At 34.7% G+C, this 17,436-nt stretch overlaps 1 pseudogene; it reads right to left on the bottom strand.

Annotated features, from left to right (window-relative positions):
- Positions 1-16,687: 16,687 nt before the first annotated feature.
- LOC111762255 (U7 small nuclear RNA) lies at positions 16,688-16,743 on the bottom strand (annotated as a pseudogene).
- Positions 16,744-17,436: the final 693 nt, after the last annotated feature.

Raw genomic sequence — 17,436 nt, 5'->3', positions numbered from 1 at the left:
ACTCTAGGCTCCATGGTGTGGTGGCTGACCTTCTTCAACTCCATGTTAGCTGAGTGGGATAAGTCCAATAAGTCAAAGTGTAGGAGCTGAAGTCTGTTGAGGCTCTGGGCCTGGGTGTCTTATTATCAGTCCAGAGATTCAAATCCCCTAAATATATCTTAAACCCCAACACCAACTACAATTCCAATAAAGTAGCAATTTCATTTATTTTAAGAACCCTTTCTACTTTTTCACAGTTGCAGAGTGACGTTATCTGGTACATATTTTCTCAGTTATTTGTGCTATTAGTATTCCTTCCATCTTCCACTCTCCTCATTTCTGTTGCAAGTTTTCTGGACCTGCTCTAGGCTACATAATAATTTGTTGTGATGACTAATACCTATGTGTTTGCTGTTTTTCCTACTCTGGAAACTAAATCCTTTAAAACATTTAAAATGTCCTATTCTTATGATGTTAGATTCTACTGGTAGGAATTTCAGGCTGGGTGGTAGAACAATGCAACAGACATAGCCACGGTTGTCTTTTTCACAACCCAAAATAATTTCTCCTGTGTGTGATATGAGATTTTTATAGTCACGTACATATGTGTTATCTCAAAGTGTAAATTCCTCAAGCATCTAATAAAATGAGTACATTTATTTTCTTAATAAAGTAGACTAGATAGGCAAGTATGTTTAATATTTCCTACTTTAGAGCCAGGAATATTTTCTGTGAGTATCTGCTTTATTTGTGTTCTATGAGCAGTAATATTTATGTAATCAATATTAAGCAATATTTGAGGATGCATTTCTTATATGTAATAGAAAAATTTCCTCTGCTGCTCCAATATAAATGTAATAATTTTCCATGGAAAATAGTTTAAATAAGATTCATTCTGTAATTAGGTAGATGGAGCATAGAACGTTGAAATATCCACAGTCTATTAGTTCACACTGTAAATGTTTTATCTCATCTTATTTAGGTGTTCTTTAAACTGAAAATATTTTCTCTATGTAGCAAAATATATATGTATGATCTGATCAATTTATTGATTATTGCCAAAATCAGAAAAATTTATATTAGTAAAACTAGATGACTATAATTATTATAATCATATAATACCTACTATATATGTATATACATAATACTTTCTAAAACCAATCTGGAACACTTAGCCAGAAAAATTTGTTGATATTGTTTAAACAAAAGGAAAAATGTTTTCAGAATTTTCTATTATGTTTATAAATAATTTTCTTTATCTTAATATTTTGAAAATATTCTTCTATAACTTTCAAAATGCTTAAGCAGTAATGAAAATATTTTGACTTGCTCATTCTACAAAAATAGGAAAATAATACTTTAGACATCTAGTTCAAAATAATTTCTTCATTAAAACTACCTGATATTCTAGAAAATTACATATATAGTAATATTTATCAAATAATGAATAATAACCAGCAAATTCTTCCAGGGGCTGGTTTTATTATTTTCCTGAAACATAAAAAATGAACTTAAATAACACATGGCCAAATAATCTGTATCCCAATCAATCTATGATTAATATGAGTAGAAATTATTTAAAGGACCAAATAAATAAAAATAAGCTATTTTCTCTCAGCTTTAATTATTCTATCACCATATTTGTTGCATTTATCATGTGGCCAATGTGTTCATTATATGATCTTAGAGATTATTTGATTAGTTATTAACCTCTCAGAATAAGTTTTCCTCATCCATACATTAAGAATGATCTCTATAATATGATTGTTGAGAAAATTAAATTATATAATATATGCAAAATCTTGAAAATAATACCATTGTCATAATAGTCCTTCAATAAATGAAGCTTACCTTTTCTGCCTTTGAAGTTGGACAATGGCAGTTTATGGTAGTTATAACCCAACTTAATTACTTCAGAGTTTACCAAGAATTTAAGTCCCACCTTATTTGAAGAAGAGACTTATCTCTGCAGAACTGGGGCAGACAGTAAATTTAAATCTAGGGTCTTTTCCGGACTATCAGATGAAAAACTTGTCCTTCTGGCTTTTATTTTTCAGGATTAAATTAGTGGATGATCATCTCAGGTAGTTCCACATAGTTGTATGCTCACACTACTATACTGCATCTTCATTTGTGAGCTGAATAATCACAACTTTATCCTTAAATTTAGAGAATAAGATCTTATGAGGATATGCAGCCCAACTGCATATTTTCTAAGTAAATTGCAAGAACACTTAAAACTTTTCAGATTTTTCTGAAAATGGTAGAAGAGTGAAGGATAAAATTGTGAAAAATGAACATTATTCATGGAAACTTGTGTGCAATTATGATTTTTATCATAGTTGAATATCTTAGAATTTGTGGGGAAAAAAGATCATTGGAAGCATTCATCTTGTCTATTTCTTCCGTCATAAATATATTCTTTTTTTTAGTAAGAGTCCATGAGGCAAATACTGAGTCCTGAGCATACTTATAAAATCTAAATACTTTTGTTGTAAATTATAAAATAAAGGCATGGTTCTGAGATAGATTGTAAAACCATACTTACTACACTTCATGGTATCAATTTAATTTAACAAATTACTACTGAACACCTCCAATGGACAAGGTTTATGATTTTTATTGGAGTTCATTCCTAATTTCTCCATCTTGGAAACATTAATTGGGTGTATAAAAATTAAACTAAATTTTAATATTTAAATGCTCAGTGAAATATTTAAATTCCTTTTATACAAAGGAGTATTTTAGGCAATGCTCCTAAAGTTTGCATTGTTATTAAACCCACAGATCTCATAATATATGTACACTAAAATCAGAATTTATCCCTGAACAATGCAAAAATTTTTTCATTGTTAGTAAAATTTTAACTTTCTTCATAGGTAAACCAAAAAATAGTTTAATTTATAATTCTGAATACATTTTAAAACTACTGAGTTTTTGTAGAGCATATGACAGTGAACATTATTAGAAGAGATGAATGGTCCTTTATTTCACTCAATAGAATGGAAAATATTGTATTTGTATTTCATAATTTCATACCAGAAAAAATTTGGTACCCTCTAAGGTAGGTCTTTATTTTGGTCAATGGTTATGTGAATTGGCACAGGCTCATAGGGTGGGAACATTTGCCCTTCTTCTTCTCATAACTGTCTCCTCATTTCCCTTCTTTCTCACTACCTTCATCCCTTCCTTCCCCTGTTTTCTTCTCTAGTTCTCCAGGAATCATGCAAATATTAGACTATAATCACTGCATCAACATCCAAAATAGGTTACAGTGTTGCACATTGTAGAGGATCCAATGTTGATATACTCCACATAATTTTTCCTTGGTAAGCTCTTATACAGTAATCATATAAAGCCTGTATATTAGCAAGGGGATTCAGGACTTTTCAACTGTAGTGATTAGAGAGTTTATAAAGCCTTGGATCTGTTTGTCCATGTCCCATTCCTCAAAGAGTAGATGTGAAAGAAACCCAAACCAACATTTTACTTTGTTATAAAGAAGATATATCTGGATTAGATAATATTTGAGATTGTTCGGTACTTGAATCCTATTCTTTACAAACTCCCTTTTTGTTGCGTTCTGTTTTCTTTAATTCACTGGAAAAGAATATGACACCTGTATCAAGACCTCCAAGGAATGTCATTATTTTCTTCTGTCCAGCTACACCTGTCTCCATTCTTCTTCAATCTTAACTAAACTTCATCCAAGCAGAAGCTCATCTTTAAGGCATTTTATTCTCTTGACTGCTCAGGTCATGCTAGATGTAGAAGGAAAGAGTGTTGTTCCTTTCAATGTTTTACCACATGGAGAAAGCAACTATGAGCACTGGGCTAAATTGAATTGAGGCTATTATCTATTATCACCATATAACTTGCTTAAATACGTAAGCTGGTATGTTTAATTGGAATCCAAATTGTTTTTTTTTTTAATTTATTGGTTTTGAATAGGAAACACCCTTATATATTAGTCTTTGGGGATACAAGCTATATATACATATTGAGACAGACAAATAGAGCTGAATGGCTACATGAAAGCATTTTTGATGAAATATTTATGGCGTTGTCATAAAATTATCTTTTTATTAAAATGATAAGCAATAAATAACATATTCTTACAGGAACGAATGCACCACATTCCTCAGGTTCACCATGATTGCTTTAGACTTAAGCAATCATAGATTAAATTTGAGAGGAATAAACTAATAAATTGGATTCCTTATGCCATCCTTTCTGGGGAGAGAAAATAAAAGAAAAAGAAAATTAGATAAAGCCCACATAATTTGTATAAGAACTAATTAAATAAACTTATATGTATTTATTTGACAATCATAAATAGTCAATACTTAATTTGGCAAGCTGGTAAGCATTTTGTATTGTGTAAGTGATTAAAAAATGGCAAAGAAAGCAGATTTTCCATTTATTTACAATTGTACAACCATTACAGCATTTCTAAAATTTCTAGGATGTTTTATTCATATGGAAATTCTATTTAATTGACCCTTTGTGGAATTCACATAGTTTCAAATCAATGCCCTGAGAAAGAAATTTAGGACTTAGGTTTCTTAATTTACAAACCAATGTAAAAAAGTACATGATCTAATAAATTGGTAATGGTGGCTGAAGCAAAAGGGATTGCTCTTATTGAGCCGTGGAAATGTAAAACAAGCTTTAAGAATTTTTGTAAAGTGAACATGTTTTGCACAACATAAAAGGTTTCTTTTTCAAATCGAAGCAATCTGAATTTACATAAAAAACTTTATTAATTCATTTGCATTAACCACCAATATTCTCCAAAGGGCTTCAAGAGGTATATACCAAAATAAATGAGTTGATCACTTTTTTTGCATTATATTAAAACAACCAGTATATGTATCAACTAGTCAATATCTAACAGGTAGTATATTGCAGTCAGGGCATATAGAATAATGCTGAAAATTGCAAACACATAGTCAATATGAGCAGATGATTAAAACAAAAATATATAAGTATTTTTTTATTGTTGGATTAACAGGTTTCTTCTTAGATACATGTAGCAGTTTGATATTATTGATGAATTCAAAAAAGAAATATTGGATTATGTTTGTAAACTGATCTTTTCCTCTGGGCATGTGAGATTATATTGAATTCAGAGGTTTAATTCCTCTTGTGTCAGTAGGGCAAGGTGTCCCTGCTCTTTGTTGGGTGTGGACTCCCAGATAAAAGGAATGGAAGAGATAGAGTTGGGTGGGTTCTTAATGTTAAGGCTTTTAATGTTGGAGTTTTGATGTTGGAGTTTGATGCTGAAGCTGGAACCGCAGGGAAAGAGACAGAGCCATTCACCTGATTGTCTACAGCTAACCTTGTGGAGAAAACAGAGGCACTGAGCCCAGAGGAACTTAGAAAGTCTGAACTCTCACAGATGTAGAGCCATCTTGCTCTGACATGTGAAAATAGACTTTGGTGAGACAAATAACTTATGCTTTATGGCCTGGTATCTGCAAGCTCCTACCCCAAATATGAAAACCAACCTATTTCTGGCATTCTCCATCAGCACCCCTTTGGCTGGCTAATACAATACTAGAAAGAAACCATAAGAACCCTCCAGACAAATTATCAAATAATTTCATATTTTTATGTATTTTCATATTATTTATGTAGACTACATTTCCAGAAGTTAATTATTTCATCACAGAACCCCACCAAATAATTACGTTGTAGATTATTCACCACTTAGCACTCACTATATCCAGTATGTTAAATGTTGGCAAAAAGTAGACAGGGTTTAAATTTGCTAGGAATTCTGCTGCTTTCCTAGTGTAATGACACCTTTACAAAATGGAGCCTGTCAGTATCAAACTTTACATTGACATTGAAGAAATAATGTGATATGTACTTTCTAACATAGATATCCTCTTATTTTTCTGCCTCAAAAATATATATAGCTGGCTATATAGTGGGCAAATCTCTCTCTTCTCCATCTTTACTTTTCTATATCTTGTTTTAGGAATTTAATTTTACTCTCTTCCTGTACCAAACATATAACTTTATTATTTTCTTGGATCATTAAGCTATGACAAAGCCAAGATCATGAAGCTGTAACTATTTCCAGGGAATATGAAGCTATAACTATTTCCAAGGAATATGATTATAGAAATATCTCTTGATTATCTTCCTTTACTGTTTTCTGGTTCCTTCAATAAATTTGGAAATAAAATTTCAATAAAACTCCCTGCACCTTCCCATGTTTCCTCTCTGATTTAGTAGCACTATTCTTCTAATCACTCATAAATTTAATTTTTTTCTCTCTTCCTTATCCTTCAACCCCTTCTCAGTCTGTCAGTGTTACCTCCACTAAAAAATCTCTCAAAATCACCATCTTACACCAATAATGCATGAAATATGGCTCCCAGCATCTAGGAACTCAAAATATTGCATGGGAAAGAGAAAGTGTTATTAGCCAGAGCATTAGCCAGGCCGTTTATGTTCCATGAAATACTACCAAACAAAACATAAATCTATTTTCTGGAGGATGTGGAAATAAGTGAAAAAAAAAATAGGTAAAGGGAGACAAAATAGGTACTATACTGCTCCTAAACTATAGTAAAGCTTAAAACCCTTCCATTTCTCTTAAGCAAAAAGAAGAGTATAAAATTCATTTTCATTTTTTTCATCTCCAAAGATTAATATAATTTAAAAAGTTCAAAGATATAGTAAAAAATGTCATGCTGCAATAGATTATAAGAAATCAATTGAGATTGTATTTACAGTAATTTGAAACAATTATCTTATTAAATATTATATTACTCATATTCTTTGCCATTGAAGAATCCCACTTATTGTTATTCAAAATAATACCTTCTTGGTAGCATATAGTAGGAGCTCCATAAGTTGTTTTTTTTTTTTAGATTTTTAAAATTTATTTATTTCTCTCCCCTTCCGCCCTCCACCCCCCCCCCACCCCGTTGTCTGCTCTCTGTGTCCATTTGCTATGTCTTCTTTGTCCGCTTCTGTTGTTGTCAGAGGCACGGGAATCTGTTTCTTTTGGTTGCATCATCTTGCTGTGTCAGTTCTCTGTGTGTGCAGCACCATTTCTGGGCAGGCTGCACTTTCTTTCGTGGTGGGCAGCTCTCCCTATGGGGCGCACACCTTGCGCGTGGGGCTCCTCTATGCGGGGGCACCCCTGAGTGGCACTCCCTACATGCATCAGCACTGCGTGCATCAGCATTGCACATGGGCCAGCCCACATGGGTCAAGGAGGCCCAGGATTTGAACCACAGACCTCCCATGTGGTAGACGGATGCCCTAACCACTGGGCCAAGTCCGCCGCCCCATAAGTTTTTATTGAGTAAATGAATGATAGGAGGCCAACCAGAAGAGAAAAAAAGTAAATGTAAAAAAAGAGCATATTCTATTCAAATTAATCAATTGTGTCAAGTATTTTGTGTGCATAATTTTCCTGATAAATATAAGCATAATGTTAACTGAGAAATATTTCATTTTCTGAGTTTCTAATTTTGTTAAGCACAAATAAGAAGCAATTACAAAAGTATATTAGGTATACAGAATTCTAATTTAATAAGTAAAATATATTGAGGGAAAAATAACATCTTTTTGTGCTGTTAAAATTTGCATTTTTCTGAAGTTGTCTAAACCTGATAGCAAGTGCCCTGAAATGGTAATAGAATTTTAGGGAAAGGATAAGATAGACAGCAGCACATTATATTAATTATGCAAAGTAAGAAATATTACATTATACGTTTTCCCAAAAGATCATATCATTATGATGATATTTTGCCATGAAAAGCATTCTGCCAAAAACTCTCTAAAAAAGGGCAAGGGGAAGCAAAACTTTTTAAAAGCCTGGGTATGATTAATCAATAAGAGAAAATGAAGCATAGCAAAACAACTGTGATTAATCTTTTTGATCTGCAAACCTCTCAGACTCCTACAATCTTTTCTAATTTAATTCTCAGTGTTATTTAAAAACACACACACATAAAATATCTATGAATTCAGGTGCTCAAATTTAGAAAGATGTGTATTTTATAAATTCTTTTTAAAACTCACTTGTATAACAGAGAAAGTAATTGGTTATTTTAAATGAGAATCGATAGGATTCTCATAGGAGTTCTGTTAGACCATGTATCAACATGAGTGGTATTTTAATTTGGTAATAATGAAATTTACATAATTTTTTTGTGGTGATGAATGCACAACATTGTGATTATACTAAATACCATTGATTATATACTTAAGATAGATTGTATGACATGTGAACATATCCCGATAAAACTGCTTTAAGATAAAAAATTTTAAAAGAATGTATATTTATGGTGTTGAGTACAGAAAAATATTTATCAACCTAAAACCAACTAGCTGTCAACTTCAAGCACAAAAAGATAATCTCAGATTAAATCACAGAAGTAAATTCAATGCTAATACGTTCACAGCCTGCTCTAATGCCTTTCTGCAGCATAAATCTCAATACTTTTATACTCTCCCTAACAACAACATATGCTAAGGCAAAAAAGGGTAAAACATTAGTTTAAATATTGCTGAATAACCTCAATTTATGCAAATATGTCATTAAGCATACACCCATCCTTGAGCATTAGAGTTAATTAATGCCTATGAAATCTATACTCATATATTAACATGTATCATATTTCATATAACATATATCACCAAAAATCATTTGGACACTTGAAAATAATTAAACCAAAATAGGATCTCCACTGACACTTGGAAATAAATCTCATGCTATCAGAATCAGTATCTTTCAGAGAAATATTTAAAGGCCATCATCAATTATCATGTTGGAATTGAAAAAGGAAATAAAAGCACTCTGGGAACAAAAACTGGCAAAAATTAAAATTAGCAGGAGACAATTTTGTTTTTTGTTTTTTTATTGACTTTGTAATAATATTACATCAAAAATATAAATATATGAGGTCCCATTGAACCCTACCACCCCCACCCCACCTCTCCCCCCCCCCCCCCCAGCAACACTCCCTCCCATCATCATGACACAGCCATTGCATTTGGCAAGTACATCTCTGGGCATCCCCGCACCCCATGGTCAACGGTCCACACCATGGCCCACACTCTCCCCCATTACATCCAGTGGGCCCTGTGAGGATTTACAATGTCCAGTGATTGCCCCTGAAGCACCATCCAGGGCAGCTCCATGTCCCAAAGACGCCTCCACCTCTCATCTCTTCCTGCCTTTCCCCATACCCATCAGCCATCATGTCCACTTTTCTCAATCCAATGCCACCTTTTCTATGTGGACATTGGATTGGTTGTGTCCATTGCACCTCTATGTCAAGAGGAGACTCAGATTCCACCTGGATGCTGGATGCAATCCTACCACTTTCAGTTGTAATCACTCTAGGCTCCATGGTGTGGTGGTTGTCCTTCTTCAACTGCATCTTAGCTGAGTGTGGTGAGCCCAATAAGTCAGATTGTAGGTGCTGGAGTCTGTTGAGGCTCAGGACCTGGCTATCACATTGTCAGTCCAGAGATTCAAATCCCCTAAATATATCTTAAACCCCGACACTAACTGCACCTCCAGCACATTAGCATGAAAGTCTTATGAAGAGAGATCCCATCTGAGTCCAGATTCGTCACACATAAACACCAGTTCCAAAGAGGGGCCATCTGACCTGGTAGTTAACCCCATCGGCCATGACCATAACTCCCATGGGTCTCTTTAGCCCTCGAAGGAACCGATATCTGGGGGTTGTATCTGCTTTATCTGTCTCTCAGACTCTGCTCAGTTGTGCATAAGGGCAATCCTTCTGCCAGCCTCCAGACTCTTTTGTAGAGACTCGTAGCCATATAAACTCATTTCTCCTTTCCATTTCCCCCTTACATTAGGTCAAACAGCATTTTAAAGTCATGTTATTTTATGTAGACAGGGATATTCCGCTGATCCGCATTGAACCTTCCGCATGAAGTCATTTTCCAGTTGCATCATCAGTTGGTAGTTGATAGTGGTCCCTCGGTGCCAGGGAGGCTCATCCCCGGGTGTAGCAGGAGACAATTTTGACTTCCCCAACTTGGCCTTGGGTTAGACATACAAATTTGATGAATTTATAGCTTTTATGTGTGATTCCCATTTAGCTCTAAATTTAAGAATAATTATGATGGAATGAGTCCAAGATTTATTTAGGGCTCAGCTTCTAATTGACTTCATAGTGAACTTTTAAACACACTCCATTTGACATGAATTCAGTTATGCTATACCTCCTGCATTAATTGGACAGTAATATAATGGTTCACCTGGGAAAAGCGGTGTTGGATTTACTCTAAGCCATTCCTATGCTTCCATTTAATTCATAATCTGAATGATAGAAAGAGTATGGCTGTCATTGTGGTATATAGAATATGGTGTATTAAATATATTTTTGAAAAATGCAAAGATGAGAAAGAAAAAAAATCAGTTTAGAGGGAAAGATGACAATGATTATCTCAGTTTTGTCAATATTTCATTGATTTATAAAAGAACATCTACATGTCTCTATACTGGGAAATATAAACAAATACATAAGCAGCAACAACAAAAAGAACAAACAGAAAATTTTGGGGTAATGTAAAATCTTATTTGGAGATTTGACTTTAGAGCTTACCGTTAAACCATTAGAGTAGATACTTAATAAAAAAAAAAGATTAAAGGGTGATGTGTATCAAAGAAAACAGGACTGGTCAAAAGGGAAAATGTCAAGGGAGGAAGTATTAATAAGAAATAGAGCTCGTACTGTGAAATTTGTCTAAAAAGAAGTAGGTAGTGGACAAAGGACCCTTTCAATAGTGTCTAAAATAATAAATTTTATTTGGACAAAGTGGGAGAGAAGAGAATAAGCCAGGCTAGAGATGGTGAGGAAATGGAAAACTCACTGCAAGTTATGTTCAAAAAATTTTGGCAAATGCAGCAGAGGTAGAATGTGTATTAAAGGCAAATTTTTGAGTAAAGGAACATGTATATGTAATTCTCATATAACTCCTACTATTTCTAGTCTAGATTTCCATACAAATTAATTGGCTGATTGGTTGAAGGGAAGGGAAAGAGAAAAATTTAAAGAGATTTTAGATATGAAGTCAAAAGATGCAGTGGAGAAGAGGAAATTCAAGAACAAAAGGTTACAGAAAAGCCACTTGACTGAAAGGAGGAATTATTAAACAAAAATGAGTTTTTATGGCTAAGAGATTTCAAAATGAGTCAGGAGGCCATTCCAGAGATTAAGCTTATGGAAGTTTCAGCAGAATCTCATTGTCTGCTACAGTAAACAGTGCCTCAAACAGCTGGGTTCCTGGGGGCTATAGAGACATCCAGACACTATATGCAGGTCACACAACCTAAGGAATTCAGCACCCTGTCTGTCAGTTGGCCTTATTCTGGAATTTATGTTCCTCAGCATAACAGAGTTAGAGTCATTTATAGTTTCCCTACACATGGCCCTTACACCCCTTCTGTTTGAACCTATAGTTATTACTAGACTTGATAGCCGTATGTTCAAGATACTTAAATCTTTGAGCTTTCCACGTGCCGGTTGGGCCCTGAATCTCAACAGAGTTGCAACACCTACTCTCCAGTTCACTGGAATCACCAAGGACAACTAACAAGGAAATGGTGATGGACAACACCCATCCAAGGAACAGAGAGAGTCTGCAGCTGCAAGGAAGATAGTTCCATCCATCTTCCCCATGGGACCTAAGCATCCCTCTCATTTAGAAAGAGTAGGCATTACCATCCCCAAATCCTCAAGACTGGGTAATGTACAATGGATTAAATTGACTTATTCTTATTCTCTTATAGACATTATTATTATAGCAATGGTAGATCTTTTTAAAATTATTTTTTTATTTTTAAAGAAGCTTTAGATTACATAAATGCTACATAAAAATATAAGGGATTCCTATATTCCCACTCCCTCCCCCCACACACTTTAGTGTTAACATTTTTTCATTGATATAAAGGCAGTAGACACCAGAGCTTCCGAGGGGAGGGAGAGGGAAGAATATGTGTAATATGGGGGCATTTTTGGGACACTGGAATTGTCATTTTTAGAGAAAATTGGGGCACTCACAGAGACATGGAGACTGATTATAGGCAGAAAGTTTATTGGGAAGATGTCCCAATGGAGGGGATGTGAAAAATTGACTTCAGCCCACTCCTGGAAGGTGGGGATTTGAATTTTTAGAGTACTTTTCTAGGCAGGAAAATGACAGTCAATGGGAGGGGTTGAGGGTCCAAGTGAGGTATGGGGACCAATAGGAAACCCTAGAGGTGAAAATGTTCTCTTGTATGGATAGAGGGTAGTGGGTTAGGGAGTTATGTTTTCTTGGAATGCTGGAGGAACAGGTGTTGTTTTGATCTGCAGGGTGTGAAGGTCTCTTTCTCCCTTTACTCCTGTTTCCACATGGTTTCTTTGTTCAACTTTTGAGGAAGTGCTGTGCTTTCAGAAATGTAAGCTTATAGGGTAGAGGAGGGCTTGTCTTTCCTCAATGCATATCAAGGGAAACTGAGTCAAAGTTTGTGAATTATTGCAAACTTAATGAGAGGGAACATTTAACAGTAATGCATGACATTGCAATGATGGATACAGGCCATTATATATTTTGTCACAGCCCACAAAATTGTGTGGAGAGTGTAAACTATAATGTAAACTGAGTCCATGGTTAGTAGTTGTAGCAGTTTGATATTGTTGATGAATCCCAAAAAGAAATTTTCGATTATGTTTGTAAACTGGTCTTTTCCTCTGGGCATATTAGAAAGTATTGGATTCAGAGATTTTACTTTTATTGATTAAATAATGATTAAGGTTTGATTGGGCCACATCAGTAGAACATTGAGTCCCTGCCCCCTTGGTGGGCAGTCATTCACCTGATACTCTACAGCTAGCCTTGTGGAGAAGCAGAGCATCTGCAGAGGGAAATGAGGCACAGGAAGAGAGGAACCCAGGAAGCCTGAATCCTGGCAGATATCAGCAGCCATCTTACTACAAAACATGGCAATAGACTTTGGTTATGGAAGTAACTTATGCTTTAAGGCCTAGTAACTATAAATTTCTACTCCAAATAAATACTCTTTATAAAAACCAACCTATTTCTGGTATTTTGCATCAGCACCCCTTTGGCTGACTAATATGGTAGCAATGCTTCAATATGTGTTCACTAATTATAGCTAATGTACCACATAAATGAAAGATGTTGTTATCATGAGAAAGCATGTTAGGGGTAAGGTAGTATATGGGACTACCCTATACTTTTTGTGTGACATTTATGTAATATAAAGCTTCTTAAAAATAAAAATAAAAAATCATAAAAATTAATGAGGAGTATTCACCTAGAATTCAATGAATCAAGGAAAGGTGGTGACTTGTTGAAATTGTGTTTGGAGAAGATAGTGGTCTCCACCTTCATTTAAAACCTGGGATATTTCCTTGTATTCCATAAATTGAACCATTTGTAAGTCTTTTTACTATTTAATTTCCCATCCTTTGGCACCAAAGAAAATTTTCTCATGTTTTAATTTCATCTCTCCCCAAACTGTTTCTTCTTATTTCTTTCCTAGATGTGATCAAACATAACTTCTATGATTCTAATAAGAGAATGGCAGTGTTTCTTCCTGATGTTTTAACAAAATTTGGGATGTTTCAATTAACTCAAGAAAAGACAAATTTTATTTTATTTTATTTATTTTCCCGTGGTCTCTTTATTTTTTAATGCTACATTAAAAAATATAAGAGGTTTCCATAAATCCCCACTCCCCCTCACCCACTCCTCCCACATCAATAACCTCTTTCATCATGGCACATTCATTGCATTTGGTGGATACATTTTGGAGCACTGCTACACAGTACAGATAATAGCTTATATTGTAGTTTACACTCTCACCCAGTACATTCAGTGGGTTATGGCAGGATATATAATGTCCAGCAACTGTCCCTGCAATATCATTTAGGACACCTCCAAGTTGCAAAAATGCACCGACATCACATCTCTTCTTCCCACTACCTGCCCTCAGCCACTACTATGGCCACTTTCTCCACATCACTGCTACAATTTCTTCCATTACTAGTCACAATAGTTCCATAGCGTATTATCAGTAAGACCACTCTAATGCATATTTTATTTCCCCATCCTGTGGACCAAGGGATGGTGATGTCCACTCCACCTCTATATTGAGAGGGGGCTTAGATTCCACAAGGATGATGGATGCAATTATCCTGCTTGCAGTTGTAGGCCCTCTTGGTTTCCTGGTGTGGGTTGACCATCTTCACCTCCCTGTTAGCTGACCTTAGTAAGTGCAGTGAAACAGAGGGTAGGAGTTGGAAGTCTGCTGAGGCTCAGGGCCCAGCTGCCACATAGACAGTAAAGAGAATCAAGTCTCCTGAGTATACACCAATCCTAGCACCATCCACAGGTTCAGTAATAGGACAGAAGAGGCATATGTAGAAAGGGCACACCTGAGTAAAACTCCATCACACTCAGGAACACAAATTCCAAAGCAGGGCCAACTGACATGGCATTGAATTTCAGAGCCATTTGCCATGACCATAGAACCTGTGCGATGTATCTTCTTTCTCTGTCTCTCGGGTCCTGCTGAGGCATGTATAAGCATGACCCCTCTGATGACCTCCCCATTCTTCGTTGAAGACTCTTAGCCATATAAACTCATTTGTCTTTGTCATTCCCCCTTTTAATCAAGGTCAAAAAGCAGTTTTTAATACAGGATCTTACTTGTAGGCTGAGATATTCTATTGGTCTGAGGTGACACTTTTATTCAGTCTTATTCTAATTATATCACCAGCTGGTGCTTGGTACTAATCCCTCAGCACCAGGGAGGCTCATCCCAGGAATCATGTCCCATGGTGGGAGGAAGGTAAATATGTTGAGTTTCCTTTAGAAAGTGGCCACTTTTGAGCAATATGGAGGTTGTCAGGAGGTAACTCTTAGGTACCTAGCAGCTCTAGGACTAGTTCATAATTTAGGCAAACAGGCTTATAAGAATAGTCATCAGTATCAAAGGCTCATTGTTAGACTATCATTCTTAGTTGGTCTTTGCTGTTGTACTTGGGTTGTTTTTGTTCCATTGGGGAATGTGATAGAATTCTCCTGGCTAGGAACTCAGCACTCCCTCAATTGTCTTTTGTAAGTGTAACTACTATGAAAATATCCAACATATATCCAGATATTTCTATATACCCTATATACATGCCCTGGAGCATTCCCTCTCAACCATGTACCACCCATTAATAACACCCGACAACAGTGTTCCTCCCCTGCCATAGTTGAAACTTTCTGTGGTCCAAAACTTCTTCAAAAATGAAGCCTAAAATATTGCAAAATTCAATTAATAGGAAAATGAAATGTAGTTACAGGTTTAAAGATTAGAAATAGAATACATATTAATTTAGGAAAATTGAAATAAAGTAAAATAAATTGGGGTATTAAAAAATGAAAAATATCATAAAACTTTGTTTTTGACATTTTGCTTTTCATTAGTTTAATAGCTTTTGCCCTGTATGTATAGTGGCAAGGTAAGTTCTTTCATTTCTTCCTCAGTGTCTACAGCCTTTCTTTTTCTTTTTTTTTTTTTTTCTAATTTCTAAAATGGAACAGCACAGGGACAAACAATGACTAGGGGAAATATTTATGTAGCCATAATTTGAGGTTAGATACTTTAAAAATATGATAATATAACAATATTATATAACAAACATTTACTAGCTATATTCAATCACAATGAAAAATATACAGTTCTTTTATCCTGGTGAGTTAAGCACATGACAAGCATCACTGATGGGAACAGTTCAATAAGTGTACAAAATTTTTCTGTTAGTTTGATTTTAATTTTTGCAAGTTAAGGAAAAATTTCCTTACCATTCACCAAGATACTTAATTTTAAATTTACCTTAAACTAAAATGTGTTCCCACTTACATTTATAATACTTACTATGGACTCAGAGACTGACAATTCTCTCTTCCTATTTCTGTATGTGGAAACCTCTTATATGTTTTAATGTAACATTTTTTGTGATCTATGTATCTTTTTAAAAAAAGAACACAATTCAATAAAAATTTTTAAAAAATCACATGATTTGGCAATATAGAAATTCCTTTTAGTAGCAGTGGACTCCAGTTGAGTCACGAAAAGCAAAAAGTTCAATTGGTTGCTGAGATGTATTTACTGCCAAACAACAGGTTACTTGGATACATTTGGACAGCTGAATGGACTCTTAACTCCTCGTCTCCCCAACAGCTCTTCATTTTACAGTTTCAGAATCTTCTATAAAAAAGGAAAAGAAACCAACCAAAAACTACTTTTAAATTTGAGGGGTCGGTCTGTTCCTGGTTCTGCTGCCCATCTGACAGAAAGCAACATGTATAATTGTTCTATAACTTATCATGATAAGAAATTTATCAATACCCATTAAAATCATGTTAATAATGTGAAATTAAAATATATAGTGAATACAGATCATTAAGTCAAAATCAGAGTTATTTGGTTGTATAATTCCTTCCAGTGTCCTTCAGTAAGCCGAAGTTGAATATGTGTGGTATAGTGTAAAATATATGGGGATATGGGGACTGCAAGGTAGGAGGCATGGGTTTTAGTCCTGAATTTCACTTTTTTGGGCTTCAGCATTTCCATTCTTGACATGGAGAAGTAGTGATAGAGGACTCTATCTGGTTCTTAAATGTTTGACTCCATGTTTTTAAGGGTCTTCTAAAGGCAGAAGACCTACTAGACAATTTCTAAAAGCTTTAACACTTGACTCGCTTTTATTCATATTTTAGTTTATCATCTAAGAAATATTTGGAAATATTTGACACTATTCTATTTTATTAAAACAAGATGCTATAGCCAATTAAATATAAACCCTGATATTTATCCAGAGAAACCTTTTGATTTAAAAGGATTGTGAAAGTTATTTTTAGCATGAATATTCTGATAATGCAACCTGCATATCTTATAAATTTATCTGCATATATTCTGTCCCATCTCTTCATTTTACATCCTTAAATGAATCCTAAATACATGCCTCATTCTCAAAGAGCTAGAAGAGTGCACAGATTCACACACACAGAAAATAAAATCCTAATTGCTTGAGATTTCTTACTTTAAAAACCCTAGGTCTAGAATACTTTTTAAGAGAAGTGAAGTGTATGAAGTAACGGCTGGTTTTGTCGTTATCTAAAGCTTGGCGTCGGCTTGAAAGTTTTACTGTTCAGCTAAAACCTCTTTACTTCTTGATAGACTCTTTTAACAGGAGCTTTGCCCTTTTCATTTATTTACGGGAAAAATGCTTCCGTTTGACAATTTTGAAAAAAAATTCTGCTACTTGCACCAGTTCTATGAACTTTATATCAGATAAATAGCAACAGTAATTATTTAAAGGGTCAGACTTGCATATTTCATAACTTCCCTCAGTCCGATTAAAGTCAAAATACCAAACCACAAATGAT

The sequence above is a fragment of the Dasypus novemcinctus genome, chromosome X, assembly GCF_030445035.2.
Source record: "Dasypus novemcinctus isolate mDasNov1 chromosome X, mDasNov1.1.hap2, whole genome shotgun sequence".
Classification (NCBI taxonomy): Eukaryota; Metazoa; Chordata; class Mammalia; order Cingulata; family Dasypodidae; genus Dasypus; species Dasypus novemcinctus.
Note: the sequence above shows the minus strand (reverse complement) of the source record. Positions and strands in the feature narration are given on the sequence as shown.